The following is a 17626-nucleotide window of genomic DNA, read 5'->3' on the forward strand; positions in this document are numbered from 1 at the left end:
TTCCTTCCTTCCTTCCTTCCTTCCTTCCTTCCTTCCTTCCTTCCTTCCTTCCTTCCTTCCTCCTTTTCCTCCTTCCCTCCTTCCCTCCTTCCTTCCTTCCTTCCTTCTTTCTTTTGGTTTTAGTCTCTTGTGTTGGAGACTTTTTGTCAAAGCTTTGGCTTAACGTGGTGCCACATATTTGGTTGAAAGCTCTGTGTCTGGTAGCAAGACTTGTTGCTTAGATAGCTTCATTAGTGTGATCACGGAAAAAGCTGGGGATTCTATATGATGGTAACTATATGTCTGTTATCTGAGTTCTTAAACTTTCACTACTAGATTTTCATATATTCTTTCTGCATGGTATATATCTGCCTGCCAACATTTAGGAACCACTTCAGTCCAATTTAACCTTGTCCCTTGATTCCTTTCTGTTTTGCCTGGTAGTTGTAGTTCAGGAACATTTCTGGGTCAAGCTGTCGAATATTCTGAACTTCCAGCGACAAAAGGGAATATGAATATGCAAAGTAGGGTAGTAAACCTATATGCTAAAATTTTCTCTATGTAGATTTTTAGAGTTTCCCTCAGTATTCAGTGCTAATGTTATCACTATCTTTCTGGAGTTTCATTAGGCAAATTATTTTGCTGTTGATATTAGCATTTTCTGTTACCTAGTTTTCAGCTGCCTCTCAGTGCAGAGTGTGTTCCTAGTTAGTCTGCTTCAGTTTTTCCTTTTCCAAAATGATGTTGAATTTCTTGTTTGCTGTTGTTTCCCTCACCCTTCTCCTTGCCTTTCTGATTTTATACTATTTTGCCATTTTAGTGATGTTTCAGAAGGGAGTGGAGTTTAATATGTGTTCTCATCTGCCATACTTAGTAGCAAAAACAACAGCTAGCTAGCATTTGTGGAGCGCCTTACTATATGCTAGACTTTTCTTTAAGTACTTTTGTATAGATTTTCATTTGACACTCAAACCAATCCCATTAGACGTATACTACTATTATCTTTATTATACAAATGAGGAAGCAGAACAAGTAACTCACCAATTTCACAGGGCTAGTAAGTGATAGAAAGATTTGAATCCAGGTACTGCTTGTGGAAGCTGAGGTCTTGATACTTTTACTTTATTAATATGGACCAGAAGCCTACAATACATACTTCAGACATCTAGAGCTACTTAAACTAATATGATACCTTAAAAATGACTTCTAATAAGGCAAGTCACTAGATTTTCATATAACCAAAATAAAAACCTAGCAGCTTATAAATATGCAGCATATACAAATACATGGAAATTATAACTTATGGAGTGAAGAGTAATTTTTCTGTAACAGAACAAAACTTTAATATAAACAATTATCACTTAACACCATTCTCCTAAATCTTTTTTAAAAGAATTGGCATTTACTGACTGAACTAGGACATAGTGTTCTAACACACTAGGATTGATTAAAATCAGAAAACTAATACGTTTTAGTTGATCTTTTTAGAATTTTTTTTGTTTAAAAATTTGAGAGTAGGAGAAATATAGTATTTGTTTGGAAGTATTAAACATTATAAGTAGACAAAACTTTTATTTATTTAAGAAACATTCTAGCCAAATACTTGAAATTCAAAATATAAACTTAGTTATAATTTGTGTTCATTTCACCAGTTAAAAAAAAACTCTGTTCAATACAATTTTTTTGTAAGTCACCTCTATTTTGTGTAATTTTTCTATTCTCTTTCTTTAGTATAGATAGAAACCTATTGCCTTCCTGCTGAGGGTATAATTTCTGAATCTAGACGATGTGCTGTCAGCACAGTGAAGCAGGAAATTATTCTCCTGTGTCAGCTGCTGCTGTTAAAGAATAAAGAAGGTTTGTGGTAGGATGCATTTCTATTATCTCTACTCATGAATCTTATATGACATGCAAATAGATTTCAAAATTAAGAGAGTTTAAAGTGTTTAGTAAAAAAAGATAAAAAAATTCCAAGCGTATTTTAAAATGTTAATGCTTTTTGTGTTTCAGTGTTAGTAGTCCTCAAACTTACTCAGCTTATTCAAGTAATAGAGCAGGGGTCCCCAACCCTGCTCAGGTCCGGTCTGTGGCCTGTTAAAAACTGGGCCACACAGCAGGGGGTGAGCTGTGGGGCCAGCAAGCATTACCACCTGAGCTCCACCTCCTGCCAGATCAGCAGTGGCGTTAGATTCTCACAGGACGGAAACCCTATCGTGAACTGAGCATGCAAAGGATCTAGGTTACTTGCTCCTTATGAGAATCTAATTAATGCCCAATGTTCTGAGGTAGAACAGTTTCATCCCGAAACTATACCCCACCCTGCACCGTGTTGTCTTTTGCTGTAATAGAGCATTTGGAAATTATATTCTTCGGGACACTGGACGTGTTAGTATATTAAATTTAACACTGGTTGAAGCAACAGCAGTAATAATAATAATAGTTATATGAAATGTACTGTGAGCCAGAGATGGTTAAAATGACACGCTTTTCATATATCAGCTGAATTAGTTCACACAATAAATATATGAGGAAAAGATGGCACAAAGATGAATTTGCCCACATTGTGTGGGTGTATTCCTTTATATATGTGAATGAGTATGTCTGATATGTATATATGTTTATGTGTGTAAATATATATATTTCTAATATCTATACAATTAGAGTCAGGGATGAAATTTCCTTACATTCCATCCCCAAAGTCTGTGCTTACAGCTACCACGTTAGGCAAATAGAATTTTATACAAAATCTGATAGATTCTATTATACTATACGCGACTGGTGCGAGTTATCAAATATTGAAAATTAGATAAAATCTCAAAATGAGGCAATTTTATCCCTTAAGCTAATTTTTCTACTAATTGAGGAAGACTGCTGTTACTTGATTTTTATCCCCAAAAGCCTCAGGAAATTATAGAACACCACTTTGACAGTTTCTTTATGTGACATAGACAGAAAGCAAATTTATATTTTCTTATTCAATAAAACCTTCATTTTACTAAATTTATACAATCACTGATTTCAGTAACACATTTCCACAACTTTGTGGCAGATCAAACTATAATCTTTTTCCTTTGAGAAAATTATTTAAAGACATGCATTATCAAATATGACAAATCATGTTATAGACATTTTTAAAGAGTACTAAAAAATTCATGTACCTTTCAGGCATCCTTAAAGTAGGGAGATAGTCTTAGAGTCATGATATAAGTATGGTGTATGATCTGTCTTGAAACATTATATTTTAATTGATATATAGTAGATGTACATATTTTCAGTATATAATTTATGTACATGTTTATAAATTATACAAAATGTATTAAATTACAATAATTTATTACAATAATTTAAGGCATACAATTTAATATATTACAATAATTTAATACATTTTGTATAATTTGTAAAGTTTGTATCAGTATAATCAGGATTTCCATCTCCTTAAATATTTGTCTTTATGCTAGAAATATTTAAACTGTTCTTTTGTAACTAGTTTGAAATATACAAAAGGTTATTAACGTCACTGTACTGATCTATCAACCACTATCAAACTGTGTATTTGTACCCATTAATCAACCACTTTTTATCTCCCCACTCAACCCTTCCCAGCCTCTGATAACCAGTCTACTCTCTGTCTTCCTGAGATCCACTGTTTTAGCTCTCTCACTCATATGTGCTCATAACATGCATTATTTGTTTTTTTTTTCTGTGCTTGGCCTATTTCACTTACCATCATGACTACCAGTTCCATCCATGTTGCTGCAAATGACAGGATTTCATTCTTTGTTATTGTTGAATAAACTTCCACGTATATGTGGTATAGAATCTATCTTGAATATCATTCATTGATATTTGGATTTGTAAATGTGAACAACAATTAATAATAAGAGGATCTCATATAAAAAAACTGTCTACATCATTGTAGAATGGCATTAACCTTTACAGTTAGCCCATTTTAAAAAATGGTGGTTAAATAACATTCCCAGAGTTGTACTAACCAGTATTCAATAAACGATGACAGTAAGAATAAATTCCACATTTGTTAGATTCCAAAAGGGACTTTAATGATACTCTTTAATGTGGCTACCAGTATATTTTATATTTTTCTAAAATTGATTACTATTTCTTTTTTTAGGAAAGGTGCATTATAGCCACAGAAACGACAAAGGAAAATTAAATAGGAACGTTATATACAGTAGTGATTATACCAGGAGTATGGAGGAATCTACATACTTCAGAGAAATAATTGCTACTTTTTTTTTTTTTAACTTGGAAAACTGCTTCTTTCTTGTTGAAAATTTATCTCAAAGTTAGTATAAAATTGTCTTCTCCCTATAAGTTTTCTTTTGCATCCAAGTGAGGTGCATGGTATGTAGGCAAGGAGGGGAAATTATCCTTGTGTTCTTCTAATCAAAAGTGTTCTGTTTTACTTTGCTCAAATAATATTACCTTATTCCATCCTAATATAATTATATAGGCTGGAGAATTTTAGAATGATGTAAGTACAGTTTGAATATTTTTAAAAATATAATCTTACATATCAATATTGTTATGTCCAAGGCATTATCTGGCTTTCTGAAATGAAAATAGCATTTTGTTAAATGTTGCAAAATGGCCTATCTAAACCATTTTTAAAAACAACCTTCCTATATAGAAATTATACTTTTATTGAGTTTTATGTCATAGTTTGTCATAGAGTATGTCATGGATTATTGACTATTACTGAAAAAAACAATATTTTTGCACTTAAATTTTTTTAAAATTTACTTCTATTTCCATGTAATTATCCTAAATCCTTTGCTTCCTGACCCTCTTAGTAGAAGAACTACTTTTCTTTAATTAATGGACTATTTTTTAGAGCGGTTTTAAGTTTACAGAAAAAATTTAGCAGAAAGTCTAAAGTGTTGCCATATATTTCTTTTTGCCCCAACTCCCTCTGCTCCTCAATTATTAACAATGTATTATTAACCACTTTGTTTAGCCATCCACCTGTGTTGAAGGACATCTTTGCTTCCACATTTGGACAATTAGTGTGGGACAGTTGTTACAATTGATGAGCCAAAATGGAGATACTCTTATTAACTGAAGTCTATAATGTATCTTGGGATTCACTCATTATGTTGTACATTTTTGTATCTTTTTACATATATATAAAATGACACGTACCCATGTCATTATATATTTGTAAAAAGAAAACCTCCCTGTTTTCTACCTGTCCATTCCCCCTTTTTTTCCCTCCAAGGCACCCTTGGTAACCACTGTCATTTACTGTCTCTATAGTTTTGCCTTTTCCAGATCATTGTTTAGTTGGAATCATACAGTAGGCAGCCTTTTTAGATTGACCTTTTTTTTTTTTTTTTTTTTTCATTTAAGGTTTAAGGCTCCTCTTTGTCTTTTTATGGCATGTTAGCTCATGTCTTTTAATCATGAGATAATATTCCATTGTATGGATGTATCACCATATTTTTAATCCATCCACCTGTATTGTAGGACATCTTTGCTTCTATGTTTGAACAGTCATTAATAAAGCTGCTGTAAACTTTTGTGTGCAGGTTTTCCTGTAGGCATATGTTTTTTATTCATTTTTGTAAATACCAAGGAGCATGATTGCTGTATGATATGTTAAAAGTATGCTTAGTTTTGTAAGAAACAGTTAAACTGTCTTTCAAAATGGCTGTAGTAGGTCGAGCATGGTGGCTCATGTCTGTAATCCCAGCAATTTGGGAGGCAGAGGTGGGCAGATAGCTTGAGCTCAGGAGTCCAGGACTAGCCTGGGCATCTTGGCAAAACCCTGTCTCTACAGAAAATACAAAAAAAAAAAAAAAATTAGCCAGTCATGGTAGCATGTGCCTGTAGTACCCACTACTTGGGAGGCTGAGGTGGGAGGATCGCTTGTGACCGGGCGGGATGTCGAGGCTACAGTGAGCAGCCTGCACTCAAGCCTGGGCAACAAGGAGAGACTGTCACAAAAATCAAAATGGCTCTACTATTTTGCATTCCCACCAATAATTTCCTTCTGTTGTTCCACAACCTCATCAGCATATGGTGATGTCAGCATTTTGGATTTTAGCCATTCTAATAGGTGTGTAATGATATCTTATTGTTTTAATTTTCAGTTCCCTAAAGATATACTATGTCCCCACAAAATTGATGTGTTAAAGTCCTAAATCCCAGTACCTCAGAATGTGACCTTATTTGGAGATGTAATCAAGTTAAGGAAAAGTTATAGTGGTAAGTTTGAATCCATTATGACTGGTATCCTTATAAAAGGAGAAATGTGTACAGAGATGGCATGCAGAGGGAATTTCATGGGAACATGGACTGCCATCTACAAGCCAAGGAGAGAGGCCTGGAAAGATACCTCCTCAAAAGAAATCACCCCTGACAACACCTTATTGTCCCTTATAACCTCCAGTACTTAAGCCACCCGGCTTGTAGTGCTTTGTTATGACAGTCCTAATATACATAAGATATTGAGCATCTTTTTGTATGCTTTTTTGACATCATTTTATCTGTTTAGTGAGGTGTCTTTTCAGATCTTTTGTTCGTATTTTCTAATTGTTGAATTGTGAGTGCTTTTTTGATATTTTGGATGCTAGTACTTTATGAGGTGTGTGTTTTCCCCTATCTGTGGCTTATCTTTTCATTCTCTTAATAGTGTTTTCAACAGAGCAGAAGTTTTAATTTTAATGAAGTCCAACTGATCAATTTTGTTCTTACATGGATCTGCTTTGGGTGTTGTATCTAAAACATCATTGTCAAGCACAAGGTCACCCTGATTTTATCCTATGTTATCTTCTGGGAGTTGTATAGTTTTATCTTTGGTGTATTTTGAGTTAATTTTTGTGAAAGGTTTATGATTTGTATTTAGATGAGTTTTTTTTTTTTAATTTTATTTTTTGGTATGTGGATATCCAGTTGTTCCAGCACTATCTGTTGAAACAAACTATCATTGCTCCTTAGTTACCTCCTCTCCTTAGTGAAATTACTTAATTACCTCCTCTCCTTAGTGAAAAATCAGTTGACTATGTTAATATGGGTTTGTTTCTGGGCTTTTTTTATTTCTGTTCCATTGATCAAGTTGTCTGTTATTTTACGAGTACCACCCTGTCTTGTTTTATAAAGTTTTGATTTGGCTAGTGTCAGTCTTCTAGCTGTGTTCTTCTCCTTTAATATTCTGGGCCTTTTGCTTTTTTTGTATAAATCTTTAGAATCAGTTCATTGGTATCTGCAAAATAACTCACTGGGATTTTGATGGGTATTGCATTGCATCTATAGATCAAGTAGGCAAGATCTGACATCTTAACAACAGTGAGTCTTCCTCTGAGTACATGGAATAGGTCATTTACTTAGATCGTCTTTGATTTTTTTCATTGGAATATTGTGGTTCTTCTGACATAGATCTTGAGCATATTTCATTAGTTTTATATTGAACTTTTTATCCTTTTTTGGTGTTAGAACAACCACTTTTTGCACAATTATAAGAAACATTAACATAAGTCTTAGAACTAGCCCCGATAATTGTGTGATAACAAATTATGGTAACAGGTTATTTATTCCTGGTTGACATAAGTGATAGCTGTTGTTGAATTAAATATTACTTATGCTAGAAAAGCTTAGAGGTATTTCATCACAACTTGATTTTTTTCAAGTTATGTAGGTTGATATTATTAAGTAACAGTGAATTAACGTGTTAGTTTGGATGAACTGAGTTTCCATGATTTTTCTTACACTTTTAAATTTACTTGTAACTGATATTTCTTTCTACACCTGTGAGAAAGTAGAGTAGAAAAAATGTATAAATTTAGAACTTAGTTTTGTAATTTTGACTCACACTTCATCTTCAGTGTGTTGTACCTCTGAGAAGGAATGACTGATGAAATGATAAAATATGTGTTGAATATACATGTCATAATTCAGGATGATAAGTAATTGTTAAACGAATGAGAATATTACATGAATAGTTATAAACATCAATGTAATAGAATTCTGTTTTCTCAAAAGTATGACATTTAAAAAGAGACAAGGCCATGCATAATTTAGTCATGTAAAATAGTGATACCTTAATTTATCTAAAAGGAATTGCCTGATTTTTAAGAGAATGCCCATTAAATATTAATTTAACTATTAAATACCTGGAGAGAGCATGATTCCATTTAGTGAAAGATTCTGTTATTAAACTATGAGTCAGAGTAAAATATTCTCTAAAATTGTATTTTAGGTTACTGCATCATGAATATTGAAAGTGTTCCTATAAAACAAGAATCCATCTAAACTCTGTTTTCTTTCTGTTTTAGTCTTTCCTTCTGTAGAGCCTTTTTTATCTACAAGCTTCTAAGTTTGATGTCTTATTTAGGAGATATTATGTTTTAGCTTCTGTAAAACCTAGTATTTTCTACAAATGCACAAAATATATTCATGTTATTTAATTGCTTAATATTACTGTTTATAAATAGACAAATATTTCTGTAGCTTTTATACACAAGGAAAATCGCTAAGAAATTATCTACAAAATAGCCATAGTTAGGTAATTGCTGGTTGTTCATAAGAATAATAAATAAGAATATGATAATTTAGGTATTCAGCCTAGTATTCATAGAATGTTTTAGAGAAATGAATAGTCAAAATCACTACCTCGTTGGTACTAACCATTTTATAATACAGTATAAACTGGGTTGGAGAATTAAGTGGGAATGGGAACATGGAGTGGTTTTATTTTTCTCCAGTGTGACCTTTTTTGTTTACGATTAGTCAAATCATTCTTTTTTGTTTCTTTTACTTGTCTCAAGATGGTGTCATAGATTCCTGGGCACTTTAATTTAATCTGACTTTAATGTAGTAAAGTCAGTTTAACTTAAATTTTAACCTCATAGCCAACTTATAACTCAATTTCTCTTCTTTCAGTCAATATGACTTGGACTTTTCTGGGAGATTATAGAGTGTTGGGAGAGGTTGAAGTCTAGTCATTCCCTTTGCTCAATCCAGTGAGTGGAGAATGATGTGTATTTTTTTTTTTTTTTTCTCTCATATACCTGTTTCTCCTCCTGTGTGCTGATGAAGTGAGGGGAAAGGTAGAAAGGGAAAAGACTTTCTTATGTAAGTAGTACCTTTTGTTGTTCCCTTTTTTTCTGTTTCTGCTCCATTGCCTCACACTGACTAGTCCTTCTTCCCTTCCCTTCCCTGCCCTGCCCTTCCCTTCCCTTACTTCCCTTCCCTTCCCTTCCTTCCCTCCCTTCATTCCTTCATTCCTTCATTCCTTCCTTCTTTTTCTTCCTTTTCTTTCTTTTTTTCCACCCAGGCTGGAGTGCAGTGGTACAGTCTTGGCTCAGTGCAGCCTCTGCCTCCCAGTTTGAAGTAATTCACCTGCCTCAGCCTCCTGAGTAGCTGGGATTACAGGTGCACACCACCATGCCCAGCCAGTTTTTTTGTATTTGTAGTAGAGATGGGGTTTCACCATATAGGCCAGGTTGGTTTTGAACCGTGGCCTCAAGTGATCCGCCCACCTCGGCCCTGCAAAGTGCTGGGATTAAAGCTTTGAGCCACCAGGCCCGGCCAAGTCCTCCTTCTATGAGGATAGGAGATGATTACTAGCTCTCTGATGGGGCACATGTACACAACTTTGGTGGGGAGTGTGGGGGTTGTTTTTGGAGTGTCATACCAACCGTTTCTGAATTGTCTTTTTCTACTCTTTCTCCATTTTTACCTCTCCAGTATGTTCACAGCCTCTGGCTACTTGAGTCCCCATCACCTGGAGGCTCAAGTCCAGCTACTTTCACTTCACATTCACTACACTCTTTGCTTTTGCAGAGAGGGAATCCAATTATCTGTACCCTGTCTTCCAACTCCATGTCTTTTCTCCCTCTCTTCAAATAGGCACAGAGAAGGGAATTGGGCATGGGATAATAAGCAAGTCTAACACACAAGCAGAGGTCCAACTGAGAGGTGAGATACCAGTCTTCCCTTCTTACCAGTCTTTTAGATGAACTCTCGCTTGATTTGGACTCTCAGCAACAGCACTATTCAGCTACATTAAGTCAGTGAAGCGAACTCTGACGATTGCCTCGTAATGGGGCCAGGAGAAGGCACTTCTGGATAAGGAGGAACTAAGGAAGGTAAAGATGTTTAAGTTATGGAGATGGAGTTGGTTCTCATTTGTTTAAGTCTGTCTTCCAAATATAAAATACTTGATAGATGCCTTTGTTCTTAGCCTTGGGTTCTAATTGCCAGCCCCTGGGCAATGGGGAAAGTGCTACCTGATATCTCATTATATACATTTTACCAGTCTTGCTTAGTAGTTTTATTCCTCCTAGCTACAGTGAAGTTCATTCCACTACAGCTGCTGTTGTAACCCTTTTAAACAGGTTATATCATTCCCTCAGTCAAAATACTATAGTGACTTTCTAAAACAGTAAAAGCAAAAAACAAACCCAAAGTCCTTATTAAACCTTGGAAGGCCCTAGATGATCTGACAGCAGGTTAAGTTTTTGATCACACGTTCCTATCTCAGAGCTTTGCTATCACTCTACCATCTGCCTCTGTATGTGGTATTCTAAAACTCCAGAAAGTAGACTCACTTCATTTCATTCTTCATTTAAATAATACTGCTTCCTTAGTGTTCTCTGAATACACTTAAAATAGTATATTTGTTCTATTCCGATCACTTGCTTTATTTTTGGTTTATACACTAATTTTCATACATTACATTGTATATTTAATAGTTTATTATATCACTTATATTAACATGATTCTCAAGAGGACAGGACATTGACTTCTTTGTTCACCACTTTACCCAGTGCCTAAAATAGTCCTTGACCCATAGGAAACAATGGATTTTTTGTTGTTGAGTGAATAAAGGAATCAATGAATTCTAGCTATTAGATTCAATCTTTAGAAAATATATTTAACTTATTCTTCATTATTTACTCTTCCAGTGTTGCACATAGTATAATGTTATTTTTTATCACTGTTATTATTTCTAACTGTATATTCCCATTATCATCACCCCAGTTGAATCATCCATACCTATAATTCATTTTCTATGCTGTTAGAATTATTTCTTACACAATATTTACTTAAATGCCACTGTTGAGGTTAAACATTCGAAGATTCCTTAACATAATTGGTCCTGTGCCTATTCTCCTTCTCTTCATGGTTCTTAACATGGACTCTATTCCACTCATATCCTTTTCATTGCAGTATTCTGAATGCTAGCTAAACTATGCTTCTCTTTACTTCTGTGCCTTTTTACATAAAACCTACTGCTATGTATATATTTTTTATTGTGTGAATACATAAATGTAACTTCTATGAGAAGAGTAGAAAACAGTCTTTACATTTGAAGTACTTAAGAACCACCTGTATAGTTGTTGTATGCTATTGTTTTATATGTATTAGCAAGTCTTTTTCCTCATTGAGTATCTTTAGGATTTGTTAAGAATTTACTTGTCATTTTATAAATGAGTATTTAAGTCACCACAATCTTGAGGAGCATACACCGTTTTGTAATACTGTTTTGTAATATTGTGAATTATTTTATTTTATTTTTTTATTATTTTTTTTTTATTATACTTTAAGTTCTAGGGTACATGTGCATAACGTGCAGGTTTGTTACATACGTATACTTGTGCCATGTTGGTGTGCTGCACCCATCAACTCGTCAGCACCCATCAATTCATCATTTATATCATGTATAACTCCCCAATGAATATTGTGAATTATTTTAAAGGTGAGGATAATCTTTTTCTTTTTGGAGGATATGTATGTATGAATGGTTATTATATCTTTATATCTACAGAAAAATACCTAAAAGGAATAGAGAAAATGATTCATACAAACGAAAGTATTGTGTGCATTACTGTTTAAAAAAATGTGATCCCCTGCTAGATTCTTCAAATTTAGATTTTTTGTTTGTATACTGTTATATAAAAAAAGACTGATAAATGAAATGACATTATTTATATAAAAAATAAAGCAAAATGTTTACTATATCTGACTCTATTCCAAGTAAGTACAGTGTGTGAGAAGGGACCAGTGTGTCTTTTTGAGAAATGCAGACTCCGGAGGTATGTGGCAGGATTCTAAAACTTATACTTAACATTTTTATTTTGAAAATAATGCAGAAATGTATAGTTTGTGATATTGATCTATTTTAGAAGACATGGCTAAATAAAAAATATAATACTATGAAATTATGTAGCAGTAAACGAAGGTGGAATCCCATAGTTATTTGAGGTAGCTCTTTTGAACAATTATTTCTATTACTGGTAATAATAGGCCAGGTATTATATCATGTGTCTGATATGCATTATTTCATTTTGTAGTTGGAATATCCATTCAAGTTACTATTATTCATTTCACATAAGAAGAAACAGCTGCTCATTTACACATTTAATTTAGAAGGATTACTTCTGCTTGTTCAGTTGGGTTTCTTGAGTATAATTTATCAAAGTTTCTTAAACTACATGAGAGGTTACAGAGCCCTTTAAAACCTAACAAAATCTTATGGCCCATTTCCCCTGAAAATGTGTGTATGGACTCACATATTTTTATTTTACTATGCAGTTTCCTAGAATTCCTAGAAATCTTAAATTTCGTTTGTGGACTCTAGATTGGGAATCTCTGTTCTATGTCTTTTAAAATAAAGAGCCACATCACTTAAGAAAAATAATTTACATATTTACACTATGCTTTATTATAGAAAGAATTTAAGAAAGCTGAAAGAAAATTGTCAGCTATCTCTCTAACTCCACTGAGTATATGCCAAAGTAAATAAATTCTATTTAATTAGCAAGTGAGATTCAGAAAAGTTTGACATATGGTATGCTAATGGTCAGGTTTGTTGGACTCAGTCTGTTTCAGAAAGAAACCTAGGTGTGAATATTTTGAATAATGTAAAGTTACCTCTTCAGAGTAGTATATACATAGTAGCTGTGCCTCAAGCTAGGAGATGAGATAGTACCTTATAGCCTTTTGATTCAGTGATATTTCTCAGAGAATAATTATTGAATTTGATTTTCTGATTCCATCAAAGATAAATTATGTGGACAGGTTGTTGTAGTAAAAGCAGAATGTGGTAATAATTTTCTGTACTAATGAACTACAGTGATCTTAAACTTGGTTGACTCATTGTTTATATGGGCTAAGGACGAAGACTGTGTTTAGGGTCTATCTTAATTTGATTTTGGAGAAGAAAAGTTGTATTTTTATAAGATATCAGTTGAGGACTAATTTCATAAAATTATTTTTAAAATATAAAGTAATTTGGAATTTCAGAATAGCTTTTTAAAAATCCGTTTTAGATATTTTAATGTACTTGTGCTTCAGTTTTGATATCTTACCTATTTTGTTTTTTTCCCCCTTGAATTCTCATCGGAACCAAAAACATTAATTAGCTGAGCAGAATAAAGAATCTTGTTGTATATGTTGGCCTGGTTTTAGGTAAATTTCTGTAGAAATAATGTGATAAATCAATATAAGTATTTGGGTTTTATTTTTTAACATACACATATGTTTTAACATTTGGTTTATAGTTACGTTGTGAATTGAGTAAGTGTATTTCTGCCTTTCCTGCAATCATTCTGAGCATTCAATTTTTAAATGAATGATAGCACATCTGCGTAGGTCTCTTGTGACTGAGTAATGTATTCTGTTTTGCTGTGGCAAAGTTTTCAGACAGCCACTTTGTTCTTATATATTTTCATTTTCTATAGTACTTTTCATCCCTGTATATATGTACAGGAGTCACTTCACCCACCACCGAATTGCAGCCACTTCTGAGGTGGAACGCAGCAACTGTTTAACAGCGCACTTTCCCCTAGGTGCTGACAGCTGCAGAAGAAATTGTACATGATGCTGTACAGAAGGTATTTCTCCACTGTGCCATCTGCAGAGTGAAACTGACTAGGAGTACTACATAGACTGTAAGTTTCTTGTGTACCTGCCCTAGACTGGAAAACCCAATAAGAGAAAATAACAAATAACTGGGAAACATCATCTAAAAATGTATTGAGGTCAGTTAAACTTAGTACTGCTCTCCCTGGCTCTAAATTTTATTTTAAGATCATCTGATTGGTATGAAATTAAATAACAAATAGATGGATGCACTCCTTTTTATTCTAAAAGCAAATGAAACTAAAATGCTTTTATCAATATTCTTCACTTTGAATGGAACTTAATCATATTGTTTTTAAATATTTTTAAGTAACCAAATCAATGTTATAAAATTTCAGAGCCATGTTGTTAAAATAGCAAAAAAAAAAAAAAAAAAAAAAAAACAACTTGTAATTCAACAGGAACGTCTTTATTAGCTTTGCTTCCAGTGTTTTATGTCTTGGTTTTAATACTTACTTTTGGAGTTTTACAGCAAAGCCAGTTTATGATGAACTAGTTTTGATTCTTAGGATTGGAAACACCAAATTTGACTTCTTTTTTATTTTTATTTTTAATTTTTCTGAGATGAGGTCTCGCTCTTTCACCCAGTATGGAGTATGGTAATATGATCATGGCTCACTGCAGCCTCAACCTCCTGGGCTTAAGCGATCTTCCTGCCTCAGCCTCCCAGATATCAAAGATAGCTTCCCAGCTATCAACGTAACTGGATGCTTGCACTATAGGCATGCACTACCACACCTGGCTTTTTCTTTTTTCTTGTTTTTTTCTTTTTAGTTTCTGTAGAGATAGGGTCTCACTGTTTGAGAGTAGCCTGATCTCGAACTCCTGGCCTCAAGCGATCCTCCCACCTTGGTCTCCTGAAGTGCTGGGATTATAAGCATGAGCCACTGTGCTCTGCCCATTTTTTTTTTTTTTTTCTTTAACATTTGGGGAAGAAAGCAGGGGAGAGAAGAAACAGTAAATATTTTAACTTCCGCTTAATGTAGTTTTAGTCTCTCCCATTTAATTATTTAATGAGGTTTTCTTTTGTAAAAGCACTTTTATAAGAGTGCTATCTTTTGTAATAGTTTGGTATGTTTATGCCTTATAAAATAGAGAAAATATCATTAGAAACAGCTGTGTCTGTTGTTACACAATATGATACGGTATGTTATATTTATTAATTTAGGGTTTTTTTTTAGTCAATAGTACGACATTTTATCTCTTTTTTGCTACATTTATAGACTGCTCTGTGTAAAAAAAATTAGAATCTCAGACTTCACAGAGTCCTAATCTTATTAAATATAATGTCATTTGGTTTAGGTAACTTTAAATTATGTGTCATAAGTTAAATTATATTGTGCACATATCTATGTTTATAGATTCTTAGATTCTTAGTCAAAGCAGATAAAAAATAACTTCATTCCAGTTTATTTACTTGTAAAATGAGTTGGGTAGAAGAAATGATTTTCTAGGGACATTTAAAGTGTTTTCTGTTTAATTCAGGGTTAGTAGTGTATGTATTTAGAATTGTACCTTACCAAGATATTTGGGCTTCAGTGACTTTGTTCTAATTAGAATATTATTTGTGTTAATTAAATGCTGAGTGATAATGTTTTAGAATCAATAGAGGGAGTTGGGTTTCCTATAAAGATTTTCAATTATCTATCTAATTTTGTAGTGTAGATAACTCCACTGTTTTGAAATGTAATTTTTGGAAAATGTAGCACAGTTCTTAATATCTTATTCATGATGGAAGCATAAAGTGAGTAAGAATAAAAGGCTTTACTTACACTGAGTGGAAATTTACTTAAAGGTTACCAAAAACTCATATTGTAATGAAGCTTACCCCCTTGCGTAGATTTAGTATTTCATTTAATAGTCAAAGCACTAAAGAAGTAAATATCAATACTTAAATATTTACAGTTTACACATAATGTACCTATGTATCTCTAGCCAAGAGAGTATTTTTATCAATATAGGAAATATTTGAATTGCTATAATTGATTCTTTGGCACTTTCTACAGTGTTATTGTAAGTATTACTTAATCCCGTTCATTTTATTTACTGAAGTCATCATTATTTGACAGAATAGATTATATGTTTTACATATTAAATTTTGGTTGAAAAGGTACTTACTGTTCCTGTTGTGTGTGTCCCAGTATCTATTTTTAAATTATACAAATTATTTCTTATATTTTAGACTTTATGTGGATGATACAAGTTTGGCAACTTACTTGATTCAATATTTAGTCATATGAATCTTGTACTTTATTATACCCATAGTGTATGGGATTTGAAAAAGAATCAGATGGGAACTTTTTATTGAATATACTTCTGTATTATTGAATTTAATGAAAATTTACTGTTTGTGTAATCAAAAATAAACTCTTGGTGTTTCAGTTAAATTATTTATTTGGAACGTTTGATTAGAGATTATCACCATTTCATAAAATAGATACCTCTTATCTCTATTGGTGATTTTCAAAAGGCCTTCCTCATGCTTTGAAAGGCCAGAATTGTGGGCAGGATTATTACTTAATTAGTACTCACTTAATAATTTTGGAATTCAGAAATAAATTATAGATTATGAATAATTAAAGTTTAATGAAATATTTGTTTTCCATCCTTTCTCATTATAATTTTCTATTTGTAATAGGAAAAATGAAACAAATGCATAAGTTATATGAATTTATTTTATTTATTTATTTATTCATTTATTTATTTATTTATTTATTTATTTATTTATTTATTTATTTTGAGATGGAGTCTCGCTTTGTCACCCAGGCTGGAGTGCAATGGCACGATCTCAGCTCACTGCAACTTCCGCCTCCCGGGTTCAAATGATTCTCCTTCCTCAGCCTCCTGAGTAACTGAGACTACAGGCGCCCACCACCACACCCGGCTAATTTTTTGTATTTTTAGTAGAGACGGGGTTTCACCATGTTAGCCAGGATGGTCTCAATCTCCTGACCTCGTGATCTGCCCGCCTCGGCCTCCCAAAGTGCTGGGATTACAGGCATGAGCTACTGCGCCTGGCCAAGTTATATGAATTTTTAAGTACTTATGTATGAATGATATATACTCAGACCTCTTGTGATAATGTCCTGGCAACATCTAGCTTTCCATTAGAGGCTTTAAGAAGAGCTACTAGAACCAGCTGAAGAAATAGTGAAATTGGTGAGAAAATAGGAAACTATATGGCAATATATTTTTCATTGCATAATTTATTCAATTTAAACTAATTTTAAAGAACATACATTTTAAAATAGAATTTTAGTCCATAATTTTTAATTCTCAGATGTTCTCAGTTTTACAAAATACTCTTTTAAATTAGGTATATTTTTTATATCCATTTCAAATAGATTATATTTTAAATTATTTTTCTTATCAGATTTATCTGAACAAATTTTATTTGTTAGACGAAACACCTTCAAATGTTTTACTGTAAGTAATAGGTAGATGATTTTTCAATGTAGGATTAGGTGGACAATTCTTTTTATCCTAAGTCATCAGTATTTGAGTTACTTCATTTGATAATCAAGCTTTAGTATTTTATACATCATTTCTTGTTATCCAAAATATAATTTATATTCACAGACTAATATATAGAATTTGAATTTAAATGTTTTAGAATTAAAAAATGAAAAATATTTGTTTTCTAAATGGTTTCCAATAGATTAGTGGAGATATACTCATATCTTTGCTTTTCTTATTTTATATATCAAATGATTTTTGCTTATTTTTATAAATTTTGCAGTTATTTTTCAATATAAATTGAATT

The 17626-nt window shown here is 32.8% G+C and overlaps 1 protein-coding gene across 12 annotated transcripts in view; it reads left to right on the forward strand.

Moving 5' to 3' along the window:
• Window positions 1–17626, forward strand: part of NOVA1 (NOVA alternative splicing regulator 1) — a 152124-nt gene that overhangs the window by 33921 nt on the left and 100577 nt on the right. For 4 of the 12 annotated variants that reach the window (XM_031935717.1, XM_031935721.1, XM_031935718.1 and 1 more), the window contains exon 3: window positions 13791–13892. The exons of 7 other annotated variants lie outside the window; for them this stretch is intronic. The gene's annotated coding sequence lies outside the window, so the exon portion shown is untranslated. Of the gene's footprint in view, window positions 1–9966; window positions 10086–13790; window positions 13893–17626 lie in introns of those variants that run through there. One more of the 12 variants, XM_031935720.1, reaches the window with a different exon arrangement.

The sequence above is a fragment of the Piliocolobus tephrosceles genome, chromosome 6 (genome assembly GCF_002776525.5).
Source record: "Piliocolobus tephrosceles isolate RC106 chromosome 6, ASM277652v3, whole genome shotgun sequence".
Classification (NCBI taxonomy): domain Eukaryota; kingdom Metazoa; phylum Chordata; class Mammalia; order Primates; family Cercopithecidae; genus Piliocolobus; species Piliocolobus tephrosceles.